Genomic DNA, 7989 nt, shown 5'->3' on the forward strand with positions numbered 1-7989 from the left:
TCTCTATCCATTCCTCCACCCATTCTTTTTCCCTTTCATCAGTCCCTCCCTCCCTCCATCCATCTGTCACATAACTGCATAACTGTCCTCTAGAAAGACCTCAAGGGGGATAAAGCACATGTGTATCTGACACAGTTCCTGCTTCCTCCCCTACTTGGCTCTCCCATGACTCCTAACCAACATGTTATTAAAATGCCTGCCAGGGTTCAATAAGAGGCACAGTAAGGATTGGTGGGGACTGTAGCAAACTGGAGAGCATGGGTGTCACTGCTGCTGTGAGGAACTCTGCGCCCAGCGTTGTCAGAGAAGCTTCTGTTCATGGTGCCTTTTTTCTTTCCACCATACTCCGTGGCCATCTCTCTGTGTCAGGAAATAGACCTTCCACAGTATCATTCTTTGTGGCTCTGTGTCCTTTCTCCCTGTGGCCACACCATAATACCGGTCATTGTGCCCTCCCATGGAGACCCCAGCTGCAGGTTAGGAGGGCAGCTTTGGCATCAGATACCCCGGGGTTTGGAGCCCAGCTCCGCCAGCTACTCACGGTGTGGCCCTGGGCAAGCTCCCGGACTAACCTGAGCCTGTGTCCGCGTGTTTAAAGTGGGTTGCTGTGTGGATTCGACGAGCTCATGCTGGTGAGTGGTGGACACAGGGCCTGGCACAAACCCGGTGCTGGATAAGTGCAGGCTTCTCTGCCCTGCCCACCCTAAGGATGAAGACCACAGCTCCCCACGCCCCTGGTTACCTTGCAGGCTTTTGCTAAACCTCAGCTTGAGATTCAGGACTGTGGCCTTCATGGGCCACACCTCCACCTAGGCCTGCGGGAGCCAAGCAGCCTTTGGTGACGTTCCGCTCTCCTGTGGTTCAGGAGGGCTTGTGCTTGCAAGCTGGGCAGAGGCTGTCCACACCTGCTCAGGGCAAGTCATCCCAGGGCACGCTGGCTACTGGGGAGCAGGATCCCGCCACTGCATGGGAGGGTGGGAACTCCAGGCTCAGCCCCATCTCCAGGAGCGAGGTTGTAAGGCCCAGGGACGAGGAGGAAGAGGCAACCCAGACTCATGCCTAGGACGCTTTGAGGCCAGGCCCTTATCCCAGAGACAGCTGCTTGGAAAGAAAAAAAAAAAAGAGAGAGAGAGAGAGAACAAGGATGGGGTTGGAGGTGATAGCTTAGATAGGAGGCCCCAGAAGGCATCTCCAAGGGTGACATTTGAGTTAGGGTTAAGGGACAACAAGGAGAGAGTGACTCCCTCCATCTCTCTCTCTCTCTGGCAGGCAGGGCCAGTGGCAGGGTCAGTTCACCCTGGCCATGGAGGCTGAACAAGGAAGTGGGATTTAGTGGAGAGTCGCAGAGGGCTTGTATTGTGTGATTGTGTGTGTGCCGGGAAACAGTGTGTTCTGAGTCACACGGTTGAAGACGGAGTGGGTTCCCGTAGACAAGCTCCTGGACCCCACCCCCACCCCGCTGCAGGCTTTAGGCCCATCAGAGAAACCCAGAAAGTCAGCAGAAGAGAGGGGCACAGACACCACCCACCCTGGAGCACCTGGAGTGCACACACAGAGGCAAGGGCACGTGACCAAACGCCAAGCCTCATTTGCTAGCTTTCATCTCTCAGCTGTGAAAAATGGAGAGCCGTGTTAAGAAAAAATAAAAGCCTCCTGTCCTCCTACGACCATTAACACCTGGTCTCTTTCCTGCCGCCTTTTTTTTATACACATATGTAGATTATTTTAATAAATTAAAGGAAATAGTCACATTTTCCCCCAGTGTTAACTTTATAATTTAGAAAAATGATCTTTATTTTAATTTCTTTAAAAACGCCCCCATCACTGGGACAGGGAGCCAGCAGGAGGCACCCGGGAACCCTCTGAGTTGTTTCTGCTGCACCAGGCTCAGCTGTCCGGTGGGCCGGGCTGCGGGTGAAGGGTGGTTCACCCCATCATGATCTCCAGGCCACCGTGCACCCCAATGTGCACACCAGGGCTTGAGGAGGGAGCAGGCAGGGCAACGGGGTTGATAAGCAGAGTCAGGCACTTATCAGCCCCTGTGGGAGGCCCAGGAGGTATCTGGAAGGCCAGGTGCCCACCCCAGGCTGTGCCCTGTGCAACACCCAGCCTCGGGGCACGCTGGGCAGCTGCCCCTGTTATTCCTGCAGCATCTGGAGGGCTCCCAACCTCCTGCCCAGGGGGTTCCTGGTTGGGTGTTTACGTCTCTGGGGAAGAAACACAAGTGTGACTCAGCAGCCAGGGCAGGGGTGGGGAGGACACCCGGCTGGCTTTGGGTGAGGAAGGTGGAGGATGGGTGTGGTGGCCAGAACGCAGTCCTTGGGGTACAGTGGCGTATGGCTCCAGGTTCAGGATGCATGGGTCCAACCCCCAGCTCTGCCCTGGCCCTGCCACTGCCCAGCTCTCTGGCCTTGGGCAGGTGGCTAAATCTTCTCAGCCTTGGTTTTCCCATCTGTGAACTGGGCACAGTCAACTTCCCACAGGCTGCTGGGAGAGTTTAGGGAAATGACAGGTGTAAAGCCATGGCAGATCTCCAATAAATGCCAGTTTTCACACATTCTGGGGCTCTGAGGACAACCTCGGTTCCAGAGGCAGGAGACTGAAGCAGGAGGGTTTGTCTTGTTGGACTGGCAGCATGGGTCCGTCATCCTCAGGCAGCCCCCTGAAAAACAGCGGGTGGCCTTCCAGGAATCAGGGGTCTTCTCACACTCACCCTCCATCGCTCAGCTTCCCCTGCTGGCAGTGGGGGCTGAGGGCTCCCTGAGAGGCGCCTACTCCATACCAGGGCTGCACGGGGCACCTTACCTAACTCATCCCCTGTAATCCCAGTCACAGTCCTGGGAGACGGGACCTTGGTTATTCACTGGTTTCTAGGTGACGTAACCGTGGCTCAGTCAATCGCCTGAGGTGGCCGGAACATCTGGGCTCAGTCAATCACCTGAGTTGGCCCGAGCATCCAGCCCCTCCTGCCGCACCTCGTTGGCCCTGCCTGCAGCTGGCCCAGGCTGGGGGTCTGCACCCCTGAAGGAGGCATGGGTGGGGCTTAGGAGACAGGACTGAGCCCTGGTCAAGGTGTTTCATGCAAGCTCCCTGGAGGCCACATAGCCAAAGACCAACAACACGGGTTTCGGAGGCAGACTGACCCGGGTCCGAAGCTGGATGGGTCAGCTATTCCTCATTAGGCCACCTCCCTGCTCTGAGCCCGTCTTCCCCTCTGTAAAATGGGACCATGACTCCACTCCTCATGGGAGGATGCTAAGGAGAAGGAACTGAGCCAACATGCTGGAGCACATCAGAGGGTGCCTTCTGGTGGCCCCAGGCCCAGCTCCCACTCAAGGACAATGAATGTGAAGGCACTTTGGGCCTCCAGTCCTGCAGGAACGTGAGCAGCCATGTCCGATGAGAACTGTTTGGCAAACTTCCAACACCTCACTGAGGCAGAAGCTTGAGCTGTCCTCCTGGAACTGCCCCTAAGGAACCAGGTGGCCTCAGGCCATGTGCAGTGAGCGCTCTGAGCCTTGATTTCCCCCTTGGTGAAACGGGCAAAAGGATAGACTCAGCGCACCCCACTGGTGCGAAGGTAAGTAACAGGCTTGGTCAATGACAGTCTCCATAAAGTGTGTGCAAACGGGACGTGACTCTCATGGACTCAAAGCTTATTGCTGGAAGGACCTGAGGCAGAAACTGCAAGTTGTCTGCATAAGGTCATTCCCGTGTCTTCCTTGGTAGCAGAAGGCTTTCTGTGTTCCAGGTAGCTGTATGCCCAGTTAAACACCGACATTCCCCACCCTCCCTTGCAGTTAAATATGGCCATGTGACTAAGTTCTGGCCAATGAAATAGAAGAGGAATGTTGTGTGCAACTTCTGGGAAGGCTCCTTCAGAAGTATCAGCTTGAGATACTCTAGCCTTCCCCTTTCTTTCTTCTGCTGTCTGGCACTTGAACATGATGGCTGGAGCTCCAGCAGCCATCTTGGTCCCCAAGATGGCCTTGAGGAAGGAAGCCATGCATTGAAATGGTTCACTGGGATGACGGAAGAGGCCTAAGCTCCTGATGTCTGTGGAGCTGTCATCCAAGCTCTGGACTGCCTGCTTCAGACTTATTTTACATGAGAAAAATAAACAAATTATAGGTAGCTAAGAACTACCCTAATTTTGGACTTTCTATTGCAGTTGCTGAACCTGATTCTAAGTAATGCCAGCCCTTTGAGGTTGTATATGTCCAGAGTCTTGGTTGCAAGGGACAAAAAAATCAAATCAAATAGGCTTAAGTAAAACAGGGAAAGTATGAGCTCTCAAATTAAAAAGGTCCAGGGTCTAACTTCAGGCATAGCTGGATCAACGGCCCCCAAAGATGTCCCCAAGACCCTGTCTCTGCTCCTCTCTCCTCCTCAGCTCTCCTTTCTCCTGCACTGGCTTCCTTCTCAGGCAGCCTCTCCATAAGCACAAACTCCTCTCTGCTCCCAGCTGCTCCAGGCTTATCTGCTCCCAGCTTGTCTTCCTCAACAGAAGAACAGCTTTCCTCCTCTAGGAGGACTGACTCGCATGGACGCACACTGGGTCACGCGTCTATCCCTGAACCATTCTCGGGGTCCAGGGGAGTAGAATATGCTATTTAAGCTGTGGAGGCAGGGGTAGAGGTGGCTCCACTGAACCACCCGGCCTGAGGGTGGTGCGGGGGCAGCTCCCTAAGGAAAACCAGGTGCTGTCACCAGGAAGGGAGTGGATGCTGGGCAGGCAGGACCTGCAGGGCTACCCAGGGGTCAGCTCAGTGCATGCAGGGAAGAAGGTGAGGTTCAGAGAGGATGGCAACCAGGCAAGCCCCCACCAGGGCCGGGCAGAGCATGCCGGGGCTGTGACATGGAGATGACCTCACCATCATGTGGTTTTTTTGTGGGTTGCGGTGGCTGTGGTTCTCACACCTTGTCCCAGCCCAGTCCCTCTGTGACTACACCCCTAGAAGGGGAGTGATGGCCCAATGGCCTTGGAGAGCCCGTTTTTCCTCTCTGGGCCTCAGTTTGCTCAACTGGAAAGTGGGATGAAAATGGGGCTCCAATTACTAGGGAAGCACTTCTCACCCGCCACTGCACCTCCCCAGCAAGCAGTCTCCAAATCAATGCCATGGGGTGCGGTGGGGTCTCAGGACCCTCTGGATCCTGCGTGCCTCTCCCAGCCCCCAGCTGGCTCACACGGCAGCCACATGCCCCAGAAGTCGCACTCGGCCTCTGCCCCCCAGGCCTGGTCCTCCCGCCTGCTTGGAGGGTACAGCTTCGGAGGTGACCCAACCTGTGGGCAAAGCCCGGCTGGCAGGGTGGCCCCGGCTGCACTACTCAGGCTCTCTGGGCTTTGTCAGCTCCTTGAAGAGGGGGAAACAGGCGCTTCTCCAGGCCTCACAGGACTTGGGCACCCCACTCCCGAGGACAGTGAGTGCCCGGCCCATGCTGCCGTCGTTGTGGTCCCTCACAGCCATCTCAGCTAGGTGTGCAAACCCCACAGGCAGCTGCTTCAGGAGGGGAATCCCTGGAAGCACAGCAGGGGATCGAGGATGTGAGACAGTGAAGAGAAGGGGGAGTCATGGACTCAGGGCACCAGCGCAGGGCACGCACCCTAGAGTGACTGCTGAGGGCAGCGAGGAAGGGGCGTCTATCCCCTAACTCCCTTCCGGCCTGCTGAGGGCTGTCCTGAGGTGTTAGCTCCCTGGCCCTTCCTGGCTGCCTATGCACTGGCTGCGACTGCGCCAAAGTCCAGACAGGAAACCCTCTCGAGGGCTGGGGACTGGTAGTGAGCGGTCTTCCCCTGCGCCGAAGGACACTGGCAGCCACCGTCTGCCACTGCCAGGTGAGCGGCCAGGCACGGCACCTCCCTCACTGTGCCCATCTCTTCTCCCCCCGAGCCCTCCGGCCTAGACCTGCTCCACTGAACCCTCAAAACCATGGCGCTGCTCCCCACAACACCCTCACTTGATGTGGAGCCAAATGATGGGGGTGGGTCCTGTACTGTCACTCAACACATGTGTGCACATGTGTCTGGGTGCACATGTGTATCTTTGGGTACATGGGGTGTGTGTGCACGTGTCCATCTCCACATGTACGTATGTGTGTGCACATGTGTGTGCCTTGGAAGGTAATTGTGTGTGCAAGCGTGTCTCCGTGTGCATATGTGCATGTACTGTGTGGGAGCCAGGGTGTGTACGTGTATATGTGTGATGGTGTGTCTGAGAATGAGTGTGTGTCTGTTTCTCTGTGTGCATGTATCCCTGAATACCATTGCGTGGGAGTGTCTGTGTATAGCACATACATGTTTACGTGTTAATGTGTCTGTGGATGCATGTCTATGTGGACATGTGTATCTATGCATAGGTATGCCTGTATCAGTGTGTGTGTGTGTGTGTCTGTGTGTGTGTATGGGGGGCCGGGATAATGTGTGTTAACGTGTATATACACACAAGCGTACATCTGCATGCATGTGTGTGTGCCCATCTGGCCCTCTGGGCACCAGGCCTGTGTCGGCTGCTAGGAATACAGTGGGTAAGACGGAAAGTCCCCGCCTTGGGAGGACACTCACAACCTTCTTGCACAGTGAGGCTCAAGGCCAGGGCAGGCCTGGCTGGGCTCAGCCTGCATGTCTGGGCACAGCCCGGCCACCTCAATCAGGCCCACGCCCTTCAGCTCCAGGCAAGCCCCTCACCGCATCTCCTGGGGGTCCAGGCAATGTGGGCTCCACTCCTAAGCATCTTGGTTCATCAGTCTGTTAATGCGGCTACCTGGAAGGTAACTGAGACCATCCATGAAAGCACGTGGCACAGTGTGCCGACCAGTCAGCGGCCACAGATGTTGGTGCCGCAGCGCTGGGGTTGAGGACTCTCATTGCCAGGGCTGGTGGCCACGCTTTTCATCCCTGCTGCCCTCAGCCGGCCCCTGCTCCCCACTCAGCTCGGGTGACTTAGAAATTCTCTCTCCTGGGTTCGTCATCATCCAGAGCCTTCAATCCTGGGACCCAGGAGATATTTTCAAGGCCTCAAGGCCTTCCCGAACGCCTGTCCCAGAGGCTGCCACCAGCTGATAGTGACAGGAAACATGCAGGCCACGAGTGGCCTTCACGATAACCCTGGCAGTACCCGCAGCCCCCTTCTGTGGTCCCCCAAGTTCTTATCAGCTGCGGCAAGCCTCCTCCTCCGGGCTGGAAGCCCCATGCTGCCCTCCCTGACCCCTCACGAGTGTCTGCAAACTGAGACAGCAGGAGGGAGGGGCTGGGCGGGCCTGAGAAGAAGTGTAGACCCCACAGAATCTCTATCCCCTCCCCACAGGAAACCTGTCAGTCTATCACCCCGGGGTACTGTTGTGTCTCACCCAAAGGGCAGCTCTGTCTGCTCTATCCTCAGCACTTTGCACATGACCCAGCACACATCTTGGGATGACGCGAGTGAGCAATTCAAGGAAGGAATTAATGGATTCTCCAGCCCTGACACCTCCTCTATGAAGGCCTCGTGATTTCCCCAACTCTGAGTTCTAGATGCTGGGACTATCCAGCCCCAGACCAAGGCTTCCTTTCCAACTCTACCCTAAGGGCGGTTGTCCTGGACACTTGCCACTGTCCTCTAAGGAGCCCACATTCAGGGTCTTCTGGTGGCAAACCTTTCTCTTGGGGAACTGTCCTCCTATTCCACAGGAATCTGGGGGGACTGCCAATCACAAACCATGTCCAGATCCCTCCCCAGCCATAGCACCAAGAAGCAACCCGAACGCAGTCCTCTCGGGGTCTGAAGCTGATGCTGGATGACACATGGCAGAGGGAACGCCAGGCCTCCCCTGCATTAGCGGGTGGGAAGAGGGGTTGTCTGTTCTGCTACTGAGGCTCAGCCGCCGGTGCAGGCCAGGCGCTCTATGCACGGCTGCCAGTGAAATCCTGGGTTCCTGAGCCAGGAGGGCGGGGCATGGGTGATGCTCAGGCACCAGGGGAGCTCTGCGTTTTGAGAAAAATTACAGACCAAC

Source organism: Theropithecus gelada, chromosome 10, assembly GCF_003255815.1.
Source record: "Theropithecus gelada isolate Dixy chromosome 10, Tgel_1.0, whole genome shotgun sequence".
NCBI classification, from domain to species: domain Eukaryota; kingdom Metazoa; phylum Chordata; class Mammalia; order Primates; family Cercopithecidae; genus Theropithecus; species Theropithecus gelada.